Source organism: Pristiophorus japonicus, chromosome 5 (assembly GCF_044704955.1).
Source record: "Pristiophorus japonicus isolate sPriJap1 chromosome 5, sPriJap1.hap1, whole genome shotgun sequence".
In the NCBI taxonomy this organism is placed as follows: Eukaryota; Metazoa; Chordata; class Chondrichthyes; family Pristiophoridae; genus Pristiophorus; species Pristiophorus japonicus.
Genome location: NC_091981.1, coordinates 207,488,476 through 207,508,610, shown reverse-complemented (window position 1 = coordinate 207,508,610; position 20,135 = coordinate 207,488,476). Strand labels below are relative to the sequence as shown.

The 20,135-nt window shown below is 46.4% G+C and overlaps 1 protein-coding gene across 12 annotated transcripts in view; it reads left to right on the top strand.

Moving 5' to 3' along the window:
* Nucleotides 1-20,135, top strand: part of tbc1d5 (TBC1 domain family, member 5) — a 789,418-nt gene that overhangs the window by 203,465 nt on the left and 565,818 nt on the right. For 7 of the 12 annotated variants that reach the window (XM_070881268.1, XM_070881266.1, XM_070881267.1 and 4 more), the window contains exon 3: nucleotides 12,433-12,508. The exons of 2 other annotated variants lie outside the window; for them this stretch is intronic. The gene's annotated coding sequence lies outside the window, so the exon portion shown is untranslated. Of the gene's footprint in view, nucleotides 1-11,781; nucleotides 11,859-12,432; nucleotides 12,509-13,590; nucleotides 13,607-13,954; nucleotides 13,999-20,135 lie in introns of those variants that run through there. 3 more of the 12 variants (XM_070881257.1, XM_070881263.1, XM_070881265.1) reach the window with 3 other exon arrangements.

Below are 20,135 nucleotides of genomic sequence, written 5' to 3'. Positions count from 1 at the left end.
TTGTGCATTTACTGCCATGATGCACTGAGTATGGTCGCAGGTGATCGGTACGTTCAGGGAGTGGAATCCCCTTTTAGTTTTGGTACCAAAGGTGCTTGCCGAGCGACGTGTGTACAATCACTGGCACCCTGAACCTTGGGGAAGCCAGCAATTCATTCAAAACCTACAGCCCTCTCATTCTGTGCCTCCTTGGTCATTGGGAATTTTATGAAGTCCATTCTGCGTGCGTACAATGCAGTAGTCACCTGGCGAATGCAGCTATGTGTAACGAACTGCGAGTTGGAGCGGATGTCCCCTGCTGATGCCTGAAAGGAACCGGAGGCATTGAAGGCAAGTGCTACAGTCACCTTCACCTCGACAGGCAGTACAGTCCTGATGCTGCTGGTCAGCTGTAGGTCTGCCTTTATGAGCTGGCATATCTCTGTGACCACCTCTTTTCGGAAGCGCAGCCTTCGAACGCACTGTGCCTCAGACAGCTGCAGATATGAGCGCTGTTCCCTGTAAACTCGTGGGGGTAAAGCCTCCCTATACGTCTGCGAGCTCTTCGATTACGCTCGAAATGCTCTTGAAAAATCCACCTTCTAGCTCGCTGCTGCATAGTAAAAGCAGCCAGGAATAATGGCAGAGATATAGGGCCCAAGTTTCAGGCCGCGCCAAGAACGGCGCAGCTCCGACCTGGACGCCCGTTTTTCGCACCACAAAGTGCGCCTAAAAAAAACTTCCAGATTCTCCGGCTCCCTGCAGGTCGTTTGCAGCTTGGCGCGGCGCGGCGCAGCACGAGCTGTAGGGGGTGGAGCCAGGTCCCTGCGCTGAAAACAGTGCCGGGACCTCTGCACATGTGCAGTAGCTCCAGGCGCCCAAAAATGTGTGGGAGGGGTCCGAAGCACGCAGCCCCTAGCCCTGGCCGAATGGCCTCACTGGGGCTGCGTGCATAAGGCTGCCTCCCACGCCCAGCTCCTGCTTCCTCCGGACCGGACCCGACTTGACTCCCGCTCCCACCCCCGCTCCCACCCCCGCCCCCCCCCCCCACCGGACCGCCCCCCGCCCCCCCCGACCCGACCTCCGCTTCCCCCGCTCCCGACCTTCCCTCCCCCACCTCCGTTCCCGACCGCCCCCCTCCCCGACCGACCTCCGCTCCTGACCTCCCCGCCCTCCCGACCGATCTCCGCCCCCCCCCCTCTCCCCTCCGACCGACCTCCCTCCCCTCCGCCCCGACCCGTGCTCGCCCCAACCCGTGCTCCCCCTGACCCGCGCTCCCGACCCCCCCGGACCCCGGACCCGACGCCACTTACCTGTCAATCAGGTAAGTCTAAGCTCGAAGTCTTGGGCCCGGCCGGGCCTAGCCCGTTCAGCCTCCCTCTCCTTTCTTTCTCTCCCTCTCTCTCTCTCTCTCTCTCTCTCTCTCTCTCTCTCCCTTCTCTCTCTCTCTTCCCCCCTTCTCTCCCTCCTTCCCCTCCCTCCCTTCTCTTCCCCCCTCCCCTCCCTCCCTCCCTTCTCTCACCCCCCCTCCCTTCTCTCACCCCCCCTCCCTTCTCTCACCCCCCCCCTCCCTTCTCTCACCCCCCCCTCCCTTCTCTCACCCCCCCCCTCCCTTCTCTCACCTTCCCCCTCCCTTCTCTCACCTTCCCCTCCCTCCCTTCTCTTCCCCCCTCCCCTCCCTCCTCCTACCTCTCCTCCCCCCTCCCCTCTCTCCTTCTCACCCCCCTCCCCCACTACACCCCCTCTCCCCCATTCCACCACCCCTCCTCCACCCCACTCCCCATCCTCCCCCTCCCCTCCACCCCTCGCTGTCAGAAACACAGACATTGACAGACAGAGAGTGAGAGACACACACAGACAGACAGGGAGATAGAGACACTGACAGAGACACACTGGGGGGGGCATCCCAGCACTCTGTTGGAGGGCTCCCGGTGCTGCAGTCGGTAAGTAGAAAATGTTTTATTTATTGATTTAAAAAAATATATATTTCTTATTAATTTTTTTTGATTGATTAATTGATTGATTTATTGATGTTTTTATCATTTATTATTGATGCTGGCTCTTTATTTGTAAAACTGAAGTGTTTAATGTTTGTAAACTTCCCTTTAACCCCCCCCCCATTCCCTACGCCTGATTTGTAATGTACGCCTGATTTTCTAAAGTGTAGACAAGGTTTTTTCGAGCGTACAAAAATCTTCACTTGCTCCATTCTAAGTTAGTTTGGAGTAAGTTTTCACTGCCGAAACTTTGAAAACAGGTGTAAGTGGCCGGACACGCCCCCTTTTGAAAAGAAAATTCTGTTCCAAAGTGGAACTGTTCTAACTGACTAGAACTGGAGCAAACTAAATGCCGAGAATTTGAATTTCTAAGATACTCCCGTTCTACACCAGTTGTTCCAAAAAATCAGGAACAACTGAGGCCGAAACTTGGGCCCATAGTCCCCATTCTTTTAAATGTCCTTAAATATCCTTAAAAACGAACTATGAACAAACATAAAGCTCACTGTGTAAAACGCAGCCTTCTCTCCAAATCCTTTGATGCAATGAACTTTTGTTCCGTTTTCCAAGATGGCGCCGTCATGGGTCCGACCTGGTGAGACTTGATTTTTTTCGGGCGCATTTTTAGTCCGGCGAGAAAAATGGCTATGTCGGCGAATTTTCCGGCAATAGCGCAGCGTTGTACGCCGATTGACGCCATAAAAACGGCAAAAATGGGCCGTGATCATTTTTAGTGCTGGCGCATAACTGCTGCCAAATTTTCCGATCGGGCGCTAAATTTTGTACGACTCGTTTAGCGCCAAAAAAAATGACTTCTTCAGCTTCGCCATGGCACTTAACGGACACAAACCTACTGAATTTCTAGCCCTTAGTACTTTTCATTGAAAGTTTATGTAACCACTTTCATTGTGTTTAATTAGTACATTAAGCAGCCTTGGGCTGAGATTTATCACTGTATCATGAATATAAAATATGAACCAAACAATTGTATGTTTGATGGAAAATGTTCATGTTCTGAAGTCTGCTGTGTGATGTCTAAAGTATGACATAAAATTGCACACTGAGCATGACTTTAAAAAAAAAAGAGAGTGTATTTATATAATAATCTTGTATGTGGTGCACTCTTCCTGCTCCTGAAACCCTCATCCATGCCTTTGTTGCCTTGAGACTTGACTATTCCAATACTCTCCTGGTTGGCCTCCTGTAGTGTATGAATAAAGAGTCTGACTAGATACTGTGAGCTCAAAGTATAAGGTGTGACCTTAGTCTTTTATTGCAGGTCTCCAGAGTGCCTCGCCAGCCTGTGAGGCCTCCTTAAGTACAGGTGCCTTGGGACTCCAGGGGATGAGCCCTCTGGTGGTTAAGCAAAGTATTTACAGGTTTATATATATAATAACATTTCCCCCCCCCCCTCCCAAGTCAATAGTGTAACTATTTACACGGTGAATCGATCTGGGGCCTTTCTTTCCCTGGTTGATCGTCTTGGTGCAAATGCTGGTTTTGGTGAGTCGTTTGTTGGGCTGGACCCTCGCTGAGCTGCTGTGCAGCTGGCCTTGCTGGGCTGCATGGTGTGGTGAGTCCTGCTGGGCTGCTGCGGATGATGGGTTCTGCTTGGTGGTCAACTGCTGTGTCGGTTGCCACTGGTATGTGTGTTGGGGGGTCAAAAAGGGTCTAATGTGGGTTGCTCTGGATAGTTCGTGAATCTGAGTTTGATTTGGTCCAAGTGTTTCCTGTAGTCTATTTGAAAGTTTGACCTGAAACACCCTACTCCCCTCTTTGGCCACGACAGTGCCAGGAAGCCACTTGGGACCTTGTCCATAGTTCAACACAAATACAGGATCATTAATTTCAATTTCGCGTGATACATTTGTGCTATCATGATATGTACTTCGTTGAAGCCGCCTGTTCTCTACCTGTTCTTGTAGATCAGGGTGGACTAACGAGAGCTTTTTATGAGCAGTTCAACGGGTGGGATCTCAGTGAGCGAGTGGGGTCTCGTGCGGTAACTAAGCAGGACTCGGGATAGGCGAGTCTGCAGTGAGCCTTCAGTTATCCTCTTCAAGCTCTGCTTGATTGTTTGCACTGCTCTCTCTGCCTAATTATTGGATGCTGGTTTGAACGGGGCAGATGTGACATGTTTGATCCCATTGCGGGTCATGAACTCTTTGAACTCAGCACTGGTGAAGCACGGCCCGTTGTCACTCACAAGGACATCAGGCAAGCCGCGCATGGCAAACATGGCCCGCAGGCTCTCAGTGGTGGCAGTGGACGTGCTTGCCGACATTACCTCGCATTCAATCCATTTGGAGTACGCATCTACAACCATTAGGAACATTTTTCCCAAGAACGGACCTGCATAGTCCTGAGACCATAAACTTAGTGGCGCCTCCCTGGGTGCATTGCTTAACTGTGAACCTGTGTTACATTTGTGCACACAGGACTCTAAGTCCGCATCGATACTGGACCACCACACGTGGGATCTGGCTATCGCTTTCATCATTACAATGCCTGGGTGGGTACTGTGGAGATCACTAATGAAAGCGTCCCTGCCCTTTTTTGGTATCACTACCCGATTACCCCACAGAAGGCAGTCTGCCTGTATAGACATTTCATCTTTGCGCCACTGTGTATCTGTAAAGCATGCACTCCCATGTTCCGCCACCAGGAGCTCATCCCCCTGAAGTCCCAAGGGATCCCAGCTGTTACTTTAACCTCCCTGTGTGCAGCCTCATCTGTGTTAGGAACACGATAACTGGCGACGAGAATATGAATCCAACGCAAAGATGCAGCAAACTGTGGGCATCCTGGAGAAGTTCTCGGAGGGTGAGGACTGGGAAGCCTATGTCGAACGACTAGACCAGTACTTTGTAGCCAACGAGCTGGATGGAGAAGGAAGCGCTGCAAAAAGGAGAGCGGTCCTCCTCACAGTTTGCGGGGCACCAACTTACAGTCTCATGGAGAATCTTCTGGCTCCGGTGAAACCCTCAGATAAGTCGTATGAGGAGCTGTGTACACTGGTTCGGGAGCATCTTAACCCGAGGGAGAGCGTGCTGATTGCGAGGTATTGGTTCTACACATGCCAGCGATCTGAAGGTCAGGAAGTGGCGAGCTACGTCGCCGAGCTAAGGCGACTTGCAGGACAATGTGAGTTTGATGGCTACCTGGAGCAAATCCTCAATCTTTTTTTGTACTGGGCATTGGCCACGAGACCATCCTACAAAAACTTGACTGTAGAGATACCGACCCTCAGTAAGGCCATTGCGACAGCACAGGCGCTTATGTCCGCCAGTGATAACACCAAACAAATCTCTCAGCACACAAGTGCTAGCAATGTTCATTAATTAACTGGAACTGTGTTTGCGAGCAGAAATGTACAGGACAGAACCCACGAGTCTGCAACTGCCAGCAGGCCTCAGGTGACCCAGATGACTGAGTCCCCAACAAAGGATGAATGCAAGGCAATTCACACCTTGGCGTTGTGGAGGCTTCCATTCAGTCTATTCATGCCGCTTCAAAGGGCATGTTTGCAAGAGCTGTGGAACAATGGGGCACCTCCAACGAGCTTGCAAAGGAGCTGCAAGCTCTGCAAAACCTGCTAACCACCACGTGGCAGAGGAAGATTGGTCCATGGTGGATCAAAGCAATTTAGAGCCTCAGAGAGAGGAGGCAGATGCTGAAGTACATGGGGTGCACACATTTTCGACAAAATGTCCACCTATAATGCTAAACGTAAAATTGAATGGCTTACCCGCAGCCATGGAACTGGACACTGGCGCTAGCCAATCCATCATGAGTAAAAAGATGTTTGAGAGACTGGTGCAACAAGGCATTCAGACCAGCCCTGAGCCCCATCCACACGAAACTGAGAACGTACACCAAAGAGCTTATCACTGTCCTGGGCAACACCATGGTCAAGGTCACCTACAAGGGCACGGTGCACGAACTGCCACTCTGGATTGTCCCGGGTGATGGCCCCACACTGCTTGGAAGAAGCTGGCTGGACAAAATCCGCTGGAACTGGGATGACATCCGAGCATTATCACGTCAATGAGGCCTCATGTACCCAGGTTCTTAACAAATTTCCTTCCCTTTTTGAGCCAGGCATTGGAAACTTTTCCGGGGCGAAGGTGCGGATCCACTTGGTCCCAGAGGCACGACCCATTCACCACAAGGCACGAGTGGTACCTCACATGATGAGGGAGAGAGTGGAAATTGAGCTGGACAGGCTGCAACGCGAGGGCATCATCTCCCCAGTGGAATTCAGCGAGTGGGCCAGTCCGATTGTTCCAGTACTCAAAAGTGATGGCACGGTCAGGATTTGCGGCGATTATAAAGTAACTAATAATTGTTTCTCGCTACAGGACCAATACCCGCTACATAAGGCAGACGACCTATTTGCGACACTGGCAGGAAGCAAGACGTTCACCAAGCTTGACCTAACTTCGGCCTACATGACTCAGGAGCTGGAGGAGTCTTCGAAGGGCCTCACCTGCATCAACACGCACAAGGGACTGTTCATCTACAATAGATGCCTGTTTGGAATTCGGTCAGCTGCAGCGATCTTCCAGAGAAACATGGAGAGCCTACTCAAGTCGGTACCACACACGGTGGTCTTTCAGGACGACATATTGGTCACGGGTCGGGACACTTCCGAACACCTACAAAACCTGGAGGAGGTCCTCCAGCGACTGGATCGTGTAGGGCTGCGGCTGAAGAGGTTGAAATGCGTCTTCATGGCAACAGAAGTGGAGTTTTTGGGGAGAAAGATCGCGGCGGACGGCATTCGGCCCACAGACGCCAAGACAGAGGCTATCAGGAACGCACCCAGGCCACACAACGTCACGGAGCTGTGGTCGTTCCTGGGACTCCAACTATTTTGGTAACTTCCTACCGGGGTTAAGCACCCTTTTCGAGCTCCCACATGTGTTATTGCGCAAAGGTGAGAACTGGGTATGGGGGAAAAAAACAAGTAATTGCTTTTGAGAAAGCCAGAAACATTTTATGCTCCAACAATCTGCTTGTATTGTATAACCCGTGTAAAAGACTTGTGCTAGCATGTGACACGTCGTCGTACGGAGTCATGTGTGTATTACAACAAGCTAACGTTGCGGGGAAGTTGCAACCTGTCGCCTACGCTTCCAGGAGCTTGCCTAAGGCCGAGAGGGCCGACAGCATGATTGAGAATGAGGCATTAGCATGTGTGTTCGGGGTAAAGAAAATGCATCAGTACCTGTTTGGCCTCAAATTTGAGCTAGAAACCGTTCACAAGCCCCTCACATCCCTGTTCGCTGAAAACAAGGGGATAAATAATAATGCCTCAGCCCGCATACAAAGGTGGGCACTCACGCTATCAGCATATAACTATACCAGCCGCCACAGGCCAGGCACCGAGAACTGTGCGGATACTCTCAGTCGGCTACTATTGGCCACCACTGGGATGGAAGTGGCGCAGCCTGCAAACTTGTTGATGGTGGCGCAGCCCGCAGACTCCACAGCACACACCCGGGTATAGTAATGATGAAAGCGATAGCCAGATCCCACGTGTGGTGGCTCGGTATCGAATCTGACTTAGAGTCCTGTGTATGGCAATGCAGCGTATGTGCTCAGTTGAACAACGCGTCCAGAGAGGCACCACTAAGTTTGTGGTCCTGACCCTCCAGACCATGGTCGAGGATCCATGTCGACTCTGCGGGCCCGTTTCTCGGTAAAATGTTCCTGGTGGTGGTGGATGCTTTTCCAAAACGGATTGAATGTGAAATAATGTCGGGAAGCACCGTCACCGCCACCATTGAAAGCCTGAGGGCCATGTTTGCCACCCACGGCCTGCCTGACATACTGGTCAGTGACAACGGGCCATGTTTCACCAGTGCCGATTTAAAGAATTCATGACCCGCAATGGGATCAAACATGTCACCTCGGCCCTGCTTAAACCAGCCTCCAATGGGCAGGCAGAGCGGGCAGTACAAACCATCAAACAGAGCCTTAAAACAAGTCACAGAAGGCTCACTTCAAACCCGCCTGCCCCGAGTACTGCTCAGCTACCGCACGAGACCCCACTCGCTCACAGAGGTGCCCCCGGCTGAGCTACTCATGAAAAGGACACTTAAAACCAGACTCTCGCTGGTTCACCCCAACCTGCATGATCAGGTAGAGAGCACGCGGCAGCAACAAAATGTAAACGATGGTCGCGCCACTGTGTCACGGGAAATTGATCTGAATGACCATGTGTATGTGCTAAACTCTGGACATGGTCCCAAATGGATCGCGGGCACGGTGATAGCTAAAGAAGGGAGTAGGGTGTTTGTAGTCAAACTAGACAATGGACAAATTTGCAGAAAGCACCTGGACCAAACGAGGCTGCGGTTCACAGATTGCCCTGAACAACCCACAGCAAACACCACCTTTTTCGAGCCCACAACACACACCCAAAGGATCAACGACACCACGCCGGACCAGGAAATCGAACCCATCACGTCCAACAGCCCTGCAAGGCCAGGCTCACCTAGCAGCCCTGCAGGGTCAACAACACGCCAGCCCAGCGAGGGCACAGCCACCACACCAGAACAGACATTTGTGCCGAGGCGGTCCATCAGGGAAATAAAGGCTCCCGACTGCTTCACCTTGTAAATAGTTTTCACTTTGACTTTGGAGTGGGAGTGATGTTGTGTATCTGTAAAGCATGCACTCCCATGTTCTGCCACCAGGAAGCTCATCCCCTGAAGTCCCAAGGGTTCCCAGCCTCACTCTGGAGTGTCTTATTAAAGACTGAGGTCACTATTACTTTAACCTCCCTGTGTGCAGCCTCATCTGTGTTAGGAACACAGTAGGTACGATTCTATTTCTTCCTGCATTTCTAATGGGACACTGAACCAGCTCCCGTGAAGCACACAGTTTTTTTTACTAAGGATAGTAAGGGGTCCTGGCTCGTCCAGGTTCTAATCTGTCGGGCGGTAACAGGTAATTGCTCACTCTCGAATGCTTCCATTACCATAACTAAATCTGCAGGCTGTGCCATTTCCATCCCCGTGGTGGGCAATGGCAGCCTACTGAGAGCATCGGCACAGTTTTCTGTGCCTGGCCTGTGGCGGATGGCATAGTTGTATGCGGACAACGTGAGCGCCCATCTCTGGATGCGAGCCGATGCATTCATATTTATCCTCTTACTTTCAGAAAAGAGGGATATAAGTGGCTTATGGTCAGTTTCCAATTCAAATTTGAGCCCAAACAGATATTGATGCATTTTCTTTACCCCATAAACACACGCTAACGCTTCTTTTTCAATCATGCTGTAGGCCCTCTCGGCCTTAGACAGACTTCTGGATGCATAAGCAACCGGTTGCAATTTCCAAGATTCATTAGCTTGTTGCAATACACACCCGACACCGTATGACGACGCATCACATGCTAGTACCAAATGCTTACATGGATCATACAACACAAGCAATTTGTTTGAGCATAACAGTTTTCCAGCTTTTACAAAGGCATTTTCTTGGCTTTTACCCCATACCCATTCGTCTCCTTTATACAGTAAAGCGTGCAGTAGTTCTAACAGTGCGCTGAGACCCGGTAAGAAGTTACCAAAGTAGTTCAGGAGTCCTAGAAACGACCGCAGCTCCGTCATGTCCTGTGGCCTCGGTGCGTTCTCGATTGCCTTCGAATCGGTGGGCCTGATGCCATCCGCCACAATTCTTCTCCCCAGGAACTGTACTTCATGCGCCAGGAGAACGCACTTCGAGCGTTATAACCTGAGCCCATGTGATTAAGCCGACTAAGAATCTTCTCCAGGTTCTGCAGATGCTCGACTGTGTCCCGACCTGTAACCATGATGTCGACCTGGAAGATCACAGTGCATGGGACCGACTTCAGTAAGCTTTCCATGTTTCTCTGGAATATCGCCGTGGCTGATCGAATCCCAAACGGGCATCTGTTGTAAATGAAGAGACCTTTGTGTGTGTTGATGCAGGTGAGGCCCTTCGATAATTCCTCCACCTCCTGTGTCATGTAGGCCAAGGTCAAGTCCAGCTTCGTGAACGTCTTTCCTCCCGTCAGCGTCGCACAAAGGTTGTCTGCCTTTGGTAGTGGGTATTGATCCTGCAGGGAGAAACGATTGATCGTTACTTTGTAATCACCACAGATTCTGACGGTGCCGTCTCCCTTGAGGACTGGAACAATCGGACTGGCCCACTCGTTGAATTCGATCGGCGGAATGATGCCCTCTCGTTGCAGCCGGTCCAGCTCGATCTCCACTCTTTCTCATCATGTATGGTACTGCTCTCGCCTTGTGATGGATGGGTCGCGCCCCCGGAATTAGGTGGATCTGCACTTTTGCTCCTTGTAACTTCCCAATGCCTGGTTCGAACAGCGAGGGGAACTTGTTTAGGACCTGGGCACACAAAGTGTCGTCGATGGGCGAGCGCGCTCAGACGTCATCCCAGTTCCAGCGTATCTTCCCCAGCCAGCTCCTGCCGAGCAGCATGGGGCCATCGCCCGGTACCACCCAGAGTGGTAACTTGTGCACCGCTCCATCGTAGGGGACCTTTAGAGTAGCACTGCCGATTATGGGAATCCGTTCCTTTGTGTAAGTTCTCAGTTTCGTGCGAATGGGAGTCAGGACTGGCCTTGAGGCCTTGCTGCACCACAATTTATCGAAAGTCTTTTTGCTCATAATGGACTGGCTTGCACCCGTGTCCAGCTCCATTGACACCGGGAGTCCATTTAATTCAACCGTCAGCATTATCGGGGGACACTTTGTGGTAAATGTGTGCACCCCGTATACCTCTGCCTCCTCGGTCTGAGGCTCTGGTTTGTCGTGATCCGCTGTGGATCTGTCCTCCTCTGCAACATGGTGGTTTTCAGGATTAGCAGTGTTTGCAGCTTGCTTGCACATTCGTTGGAGGTGTCCCATTGTTCCACAGCCCTTGCAAACGTATCCTTTGAAGCGGCATGAATGGAAACTATGATCACCCCCACAGCGCCAACAAGGTGTTAATGGCCTAGCATTCATCACCCTTGATAGTGGACTCTGAGCTATCTGCGGACGTGCAGCTGAAGGCATGTGAGGCCTGCCCTGTACATTACGTTTCGAAAACATTACATTGTTCGCAGTACTTGTAGCAGCACTCGTCTGCTGAGAGATTTGTTTGGTATTGTCACTGGTGGCGATGAAAGCCTGGGCTATCGCTATGGCTTTACTCTAGGTTGGGGTCTCTACCGTCAAAAGTTTGTGAAGTATTTCTTCAAGGCCAATGGCAAGTACAAAGAAGTCCCTGAGCATGTATTCAAAATGTCCTTCAAATTCGCAATGGCCTGCAAGGTGTCTTAGCTCAGCGACATAGCTCGCCACTTCCTGTCCTTCAGACCTCTTGCACGTATAGAACCGGTACCTCGTCATCAGAACGTTTTCCTTCGGGTTAAGATGCTCCCAGACCAGTGCACAAATCATCATACGATTTCTCTGTGGGTTTTGCTGGAGCAAGCAGATTTTTCATGAGGCCATACGTTGGTGCTCCGCAAACGGTGAGGAAAATCGCCCTTCGTTTGGCAGCGTTCGCTTCTCCTTCCAGCTCGTTAGCCACGAAGTATTGGTCGAGTCGTTCCATGAAGGTTTCCCAATCATCTCCCTCTGAAAATTTCACCAGGATGCCCACTGTTCTCTATCGTTGCAGTGGGGTTCATCATCTGTATCTCGTCGCCAGTTATTATGTATGAATAAAGAGTCTGACCAGATACTGTGAGCTCAAAGTAAGATGTGACGGTAATCTTTTATTGCAGGTCTCCAGAGTGCCCCTCTAGCCTGTGAGGCCTCCTTAAGTACAGGTGCTCCCAAGTGATTGTGGGATCCCTTGGGACTCCAGGGGATGAGCCCTCTGGTGGTTAAACAAGGTATTTACAGGTTTACATATATAATATCTCTCATTTTCCATCCTCCATAAACTTGAGCTCAGCCAGAACTCTGGTGCCCATATGCTAACTCGCACCAAGTCCTGTTCACCCATCACCCCTACGTTCGCTGACCTACATTAGCTCCCAGTCCAGCAACGCCTCAATTTTAAAATTCTCATCCTTGTTTTCAAATTCCAATTTTGGCCTCTTGCGCATCCCCAATTTTAATTGCTCCAGTGTTGCTGGCTCTGCCTTCAACTGCCTAGGCCCAAAGCTCTGGAATTCCCTCCCTAAACCTCACTGCCTCTCTAGCTCGCACTCATCCTTTAAGATGCTCCTTGAAACCTATCTCTTTCACCTGTCCTAATATTTCCTTATGTGGCTAGGTGTCAGCTTTTGTTTGATAAAGCTCCTGTTAAAGATGCTATATAAATGCAAGTTGTTTGTCACACTACCCGCGTCATGATTTTATCATGCTTGGGTGTCAGGATTTTGTAATGCCTGGATTATGCCTAGATAGAAATGCTTCTAAACTAAGAACTCTTTGCTTTACTTAGCATTCCTTACTTTTCAGGTCTCCCAGCACTAGGTGGTACTGCTACTCAATCAAATTGTCATTCTGAGCCTTGTATCTTTAGGTGACGCTGTGGGTAAGTTCCTCTCAAGTTTGTTCAATTGTTTATTTTTCACCAAGTGAGGTTTGTTTAAATTTACTAGTGGCTCTCCTTTGGCTTTACTCACATTAGGTCAGAGGATCCATTCTGAGTTCCCTTTAATCTTCCTGTTGCTGCTTCTCATTTTCGCTCTCTGCCTGTCTTTCTTTCCTTGCACTCCTGCCCTCCGCTCTATCACAGATTGTTCTTTTGTTCTTTTCCTGCCCCCTTTTCCCTGGCTCTGGACTTAAAAATTGTTCATCCCTAACATCATTGGCCTAAAGCATTAAACTCTGTTTCTCTCTGCACATGCAGAGTGTTTCTTGCATTTTCTGTTTTTATTTCAGATTGTCAGCATCCACATTTTTTTCTCTTTCATTCTCTCGTGTTTCTTTCTTTCTCTCTCTCTCTCTCTTTCTCTTTCCTTTCTCTTCTCTTCTGCTTTTGTTTCTTTTTAATGTGTTCTCTATACTTTGGGTGGGAGTTATGGGTTTTGTGGTGGGGAAAGGCTGCTTTTTGTGGTAATGCTGCAGGATGCTAAGTGAGGGGAAGGGATCTTACCAGTGCTGCATGCGACAGATCACAAGTGCCTTTATTATTTGTTGTGGGGATGTTGGCAAGTTTGGCAAAGCTACATTTTTATTATCAATCGCTAGCTGCCCTCGGAAGGAGATGATGAGCCTTGTCCTTGTGCAGATGGTACTCTGATGGTGTTAGGTAGGGAATTCCCAGGATTTTGACACTGACCATGAAGTAACCAGAATAGCATATGACTTGGAGGAGATGGTATTCCCATAAGCTTACTGCTCTTATAGTGGTGGTAGAAGTTGTGGTGCTGGGAAGCAGTAATTTGTTTTTAAAGTGTTTACAGCACTATATATATAGAAATGATAGTGCTGTAGTCCTGTAAATCTCTCATTTTAGTTTAGTGCTAAGAACAAGGGAAGAAGAGGAGAGCCGGGTCTGGAGTGGGAGCTCATGTTTGGCTCCAGGTGGAAGGCTGACTGCAAAATTGGCACGAGATTAAGCATGAAGGCGTCAATGTTGGGAACCCACGAAGAGGAGTAGGAGAGTGGAGGGAAGGCAAGCTCAAAGGTTGGTTGAAGAAGGGTGCAGGAAGCAGGGTCTGGTTGAGGCAACAGACCAAATGAGAAGGAAAGAGGAGCTGGAGGCCATGATGAGCAGTGACAGCTACAGTGGTAAAGTGGAAAAAGATGACATTAAAACATTTTGAATGTCAATACGACTGAACAAAGGAAGGATGGGGAATGGGATAATATTAAATGAGTTGGGGGTAAGGCTAGAGGTGAAGGGAGGATTGCAGTGGACCGATATGTGAGCATATTGACAAGTATGTATTTTTATTTATATTTTGATGTACTACCACCAAACATATTTGGCAATAACCATATTGATTTAAGTTCGATATTTTATGTTTTAAAGTGAAATAACTTGAAGTTTTTTGGACTGAAAAAAAATGCTGACAGGTAGGAATCGCAGCAACATTAAATAAAATGAAAATAGTAGCTCGAGTTGGTTGACTTGTCCCACCGTGATATCAGTTGTGGGGAGGACGAAATAGTACATTTTTAGTGTTACCTATCAAATGCAATAGCAGCAGAAGTACTGTTGAAATTCAGCCATTACTTGTATCACAAAAGCCTGATTAAATAGTGAAAATGGTAAATAAGCAAGATAAACAGGAAATGTCACATTTCTTAAAGCATAGGAACAATAAGCCATTTAGCCCCTCGAGCTTGTTCTGCCATTCAATCAGATCATGTAGATCTGTGACCTAACTCCATATACCCGCCTTTGCCCTATATCCTTGATGCCTTTGGTTAACAAAAATCTATCAATCTCAGATTTAAAATGAACAATTGACCTAGTATCAATAGCCGTTTGCAAGAGAAAGTTTCAAACTTCTATCACTCCAGGGCCGCGATCTCGCTAACTGTGGTGAGACCGGGCGGGGTCGGTGGCGGGTGGTGAAGCCGCTCCTGGCTTCAGCCCGCACTGTGTGAAGAATCTTCTGTTGATGGGGCTTGTTAAGCCTGCCCTGTGTGGTTCCTGGCCAATTGAAGGAAGCGGGTCCAATGACTATTTCGTTATAGCCAAGAAATGGGCAGTGTTTAGACAAAAAATGGTTAACTAACGCCAATTGAAAATCATCTAGGCTGCACGCATAATTTGTCCTCAGTCCTCGTTAAAATGATTGCAGTCATGATTCCAGTCTAAAAGCTCAAGCTCATTGGCGTTACACTGAAAAGATGGATCAATATCATAAGAAGGTAAGAAATAGGAGCAGGAGTAGGCCATATGGCCCCTCGAGCCTGCTCCACCATTTAATACGATCTTGGCTAATCCGATCATGGACTCGAGACCACTTCCCTGCCCGCTCCCCAAAACCCCTTATTCCCTTATCGGTTAAGAAACTATCTATCTCTGTCTTAAATTTATTCAATGACCCAGCTTCCACAACTTTCTGAGGCAGCGAATTCCACAGAAATACAATCCTCTGAGAGAAGAAATTTCTCCTCATCTCAGTTTTAAATGGGCGGCCCCTAATTTTAAGATTATGCCTCCTAGTTCTAGTCTCCCCTATCAGTGGAAACATCCTCTCTGCATCCACCTTGTCAAGCCCCCTCATAATCTTATACATTTTGATAAGATCATCTCTCAATCTTCTGAATTCCAATGAGTAGAGGCCCAACCTACTCCAGCTTTCCTCATAAGTCAACCCCCTCATCTCCAGAATCAACCTAGTGAACCATCTCTGAACTGCCTCCAAAGCAAGTATATCTTTTCATAAATATGAAAACCAAAACTGCACGCAGTATTCCAGATGTGGACTCACCAATACCCTGTATAACTGCAGCAAGACTTCCCTGCTTTTATACTCCATCCTCTTTGCAATAAAGGCCAAGATTCCATTGGCCTTCCTGATCACTTGCTGTACCTGTTTGGTGTTTCATGCACCAGAACCCCTAGGTCCCGCTGTACTGCAGCACTTTGCAATTTTTCTCCATTTAAATAATAACTTGCTCTTTGATTCTTTCTGCCAAAGTGCATAACCTCACACTTTCCAACATTATACTCCATCTGCCAAATTTTTGCCCACTCACTTAGCCTGCCTATGTCCTTTTCCAGATTTTTTGTGTCCTCCTCACACATTGCTTTTCCTCCCATCTTTGTATCGTCAGCAAACTTGGCTACTTGGTCCCTTCTTCCAAGTCGTTAATATAGATTGTAAATAGTTGGGGTCCCAGCACTGATTCCTGCGTCACTCCACTGGTTACTGATTGTCAACCCGAGAATGACCCATTTATCCCGACTCTCTGTTTTCTGTTAGTTAACCAATCCTCAGTCCATGCTAATATATTACCCCCAACCCTGTGAACTTTTATCTTGTGCAGTAACCTTTTATGTGGCACCGTGTCAAATGCCTTCTGGAAGTCCAAATACACAACATCCACTGGTTCCCCTTTATCCACTCTGTTTGTTACATCCTCAAAAAATTTCAGCAAATTTGTCAAACATGACTTCCCTTTCATAAATCCATGCTGATTCTGCCTGACTGAATTATGTTTTTCCAAATGTCCTGCAACTGCTTCTTTAATAATAGACTCCAACATTTTCCCAACCACAGATGTTAGGCTAACTGGTCTATAGTTTCCTGCTTTTTGTCGGCCTCCTTTTTTTAAATAGGGGCATTACATTTGCAGTTTTCCAATCTGCTGGGACTTCCCCAGAATCCAGGGAATTTTGGTAAATTACAACCAATGCATCCACAATCCCTGCCGTTACTTCTCTTAAGACCCTAGGATGCAAGCCATCAGATCCAGGGGATTCATTGTTTATTTATTTCATGCCAGTCCATCCCCATTGCATTTTTTATTTTATTGTTTATTCATTGTCAGATATATGTTGGCTTATTTGCCTTTGTAGAAATCTAATTAAAATACTCCAGCGTAGTAGTAGTTGGGCAAGTTATAATGTTGCTTCCATCAGTTTTTTTTTTAAGTGTTTCATGACCTATTTGTTCAGAACAAAACTTTGTTGCAATCCTAAATAGTAATATAACAATGTTTTTCAGCATAAAAATGATGTATGCCATCAATAGCTTTGCTAAATGTTTTTTACTTGTGACAGATGTACAGTAGTTGAATTATCAAGTCATAATGGCAAGTTGATTCAATTACCTTGGCTGATTCAGACACTTTCATACCCTTCAATAAAAATTTGAATATTTTGCTTATGTCAGGGTTCTGCAGAAAACATTTGTGTAGGTTTATCGAGTTAAGGTATTGCAACTAAGGAATTCATCTGTTTGTAAAACATTCATCTGTTCACGATATGAATAAAATGCTGGTTTGTTTTGAAATTACATTATTAAGACTCGGTGGTAGAATTGCAGCCAGTGCTGTTATCTTGCATTTTTCTATTTTCTCTTCACTTTAACTCTTGTTTTTTTTAAAGTATGTATATTACTATTGTTCTTGACTTGTATAGACAGATCAAGTGTCGATTCTGAGTAACGCGGCAGTCATTTCATGGAGCCTGTTGGTGTGGCTGGTTTAAGCTTAGTGTAAGCCATTTTAAGAGTGCAGTCTGATACTATGATACATCAATATGAATCCTTGGTATGAATTCTCTCAATGATGTAAATGAAAAAAGCTCAAATTTTGCACTTAATGCTGTCTCATAAAAACATACTGTACTGTGTTTATAACTGAATCCCTTTCTAAGGATGTTCTAACTCTAGAGCCAATTCTATAGTAGCAGTGATTTGTTATACTATTTTAGGTTGTAGTAGTATTTAATATTTTGATCATAATTTAAGATTGAGAATACATTACATCAAGGACCCGAAATTGGTCGACATACCACTGACATACCGCCCAAAATCGTGAAATTCATCAAAAAATACCTACATTCGCCCACTTACATTCATCAGCGACATACCACCGGGCGGTATGACATTGTCCACCCATGCACACCGCCGACATACCAGGCAAAATTTCAAAATTCATCACTTACCACCGACCCTGCAGACTGCCCTGGAAAAGGTGGTTTTACGTCGATCTTCAGTTGGCGGTATGCATCTTTAGCTGTAAAATAAAAATGTTGTCTCTCAGCCCCCAGTCTCTTCCTCTCCCCACAGCAGCGATTTTCCCCCCCCACCCATTAAATTCCTCGCAATATATATATTGAAAAAACATCTGAAGAAAAAAAACTAAATCTCATTTAAAAGTACAACTAAATAAAACCTCCAATCAAAATAAATAAGTGCTATTTTGTACAAAGGAAATACTGTACATACCTTCACAGCGATCTCAGGCTGCCCCACAGCACTCTCAGGCCAGCAGCCTCTGTGGATGCTCGTCTGTTTCTCGGGGTAGAGCTTCGCAGCAGCATGCACGTGCACGCAACTTGGGAGCTGAAGATTTCCGAGTGAACAGGACTCACCGCCGGCTGCACTCTGCTTGGCATATCAGCGAGAAAAAAGTCCTGAAAATCGTGCACACTCCGCCCCAGCGGTACTTGGCGGTATGTTAAGAAAGGGGCGGACCATCAGTTTCGACTAATTTCAGCCCCCTAGGGTTTTTTGCTTAAACAAAAATTTTGAAATCAGTGTTTATTTGAATAACACTGAAAATAAGGAATAAAGGTTTTAAAAATTAACACCCATATAGTTGTATAATATGGCAACATTTTTGTTTTAATATTCAAAGTGCTTTCCCCAAAGTAAAAATTGCTGTTTTACCTCAACAAAGTTACATAGAGATTATAATTTTTTCTGTCAAATAACACTGGTTATTAATGTGTAAAAAACCTAGCAATTTGTGGCGAGGAAGAGATACCCCGTGAGTTGCGAATTGCCACATATTGCTGAATGATTAGCACAGCTCCACCATTAGTCTTGCAAAAATAGGAGCTTGCTGTCAACCTTGTCATGAGTTTCAAGAAATTGCTTCATTTATGCTGTTGAAACAAATTAAATTCACTGCAGAAAATAGGGGCTGGTACTTAACAATGTAAGGACCGTTTTAATGACGAGATTTATGTTCCTGCAATGCCATTCAATCTCACTGACCTGGAAAGGGAAAAATTTAAACTGGGGGCTCATTCCTGCAGGTTGTAAATTGTTCTTGGAGGTATTTAAAATTTGACATTTAAAAATGTTCTTCCTTAATTTTCCTTTCGGTCTCTTTTCCTTTCTCTCTTAGTCCAATCTTTATTTTTCACTCTGTATATCTCTTTCTGTACCTAATTTTACTCTAATTCACCCTATTTCTTTCTCTGTTGTTTCTGTTTCTTTGTCAATCCTTAAATCTTAATGATTAAGGAGATAGACTCTTCTCCTGTCCCATTGTTCATCAAGGTTCCAGATGCCCCGTTGGCCTTGCCGTGCCGTTGTCCACTTGCACTTCCAGCAATTTGCACCACAAGATGCCCTGCTACAGCAAATTTTGGGCCAATAAAACCAGGATTTAGTGCACCTAGAAAAAACAGCAAAAATAAACACTGAAAATCTTTAAAGTTGAGCAGCAACAACTAGAAACCCTAATCCTATCTAATGGTAGCCTTTATTTTCTGATCAGGCACAAATAGAATCATATAAATTTGCATCACCATTCAGCCCATTATGTCTATGTCGGATCTTTGCTCGAGCAATCCAATGTTACATAGCTGAAATGCAAGGATTATCTGAGTACTGATTTTTAAAAGGTTGTTCTTTGGCATGTAGAACAAATATTTTAGGAGCAAAAATAAATTGGGTTTGTAATATTTTTTGTTGTCCGATTTTAACCCCTTACCCTGTATATGCTAATACACGTTCTACCCAATAGCTGCTAGATTAAAAAAAAATATTTTGTTAATATTTTGAATGTTTAATGACAAAACAACTGTGTTGGTGGGTAAGGGAAACTCTGTTCTTATTCACAGAAATGAGAAAATTGCTCACTAAAATGAACACTAGGCGTCGGGTTTGTAATTGAAACCTCATTTTCCAACAGTAGCATACAGAAGTTCGCAATGTGGAAAGCTTGTAAAGGTACCAAACAAATTTATAACAGCGGAAAGTTCACTGAAGGGTTTGCGTTTCTCATTATAGAGGTACTTCTGCTGCTGCGATTACACTAAGAGCATCTTTAATTGCTTAAAAATCTGAATGCATGATAAGAATGGATTAATTTGATTTTTCTGTTACTACAAGTGACAGATGGTTTATGTCTCTGGAATGCTCATGTTGTTAAAAGAGATCCCTGACTTGCTTGTGATTGGTTGTTGTTAATGAAGCATGCTGTGCTGATTATTGATTTAGAAAATGAGTATGACATGAGTATTGTGTGTGTTGCTGTAATAAATTAAAGAGGCGTTTTCTAATAGCCAACAGACATACACCTTAAATAACATGAAATATTTGAATTCTATTTGGGTGGTCTCTGCACCATCTAACTGGTTTTATTGCACAGTGAAAAGGCGCACTTTGCTGGTTTAAAATACCAACCAGATGGTCTTATTTTGACTTGTTTCCCTAAATTTTTGTTTGACAGATCAGAATCATGATAGGAACACAAATTAGTCTCTAGCATAGAAAAGAAAATGCTAGAGCCAA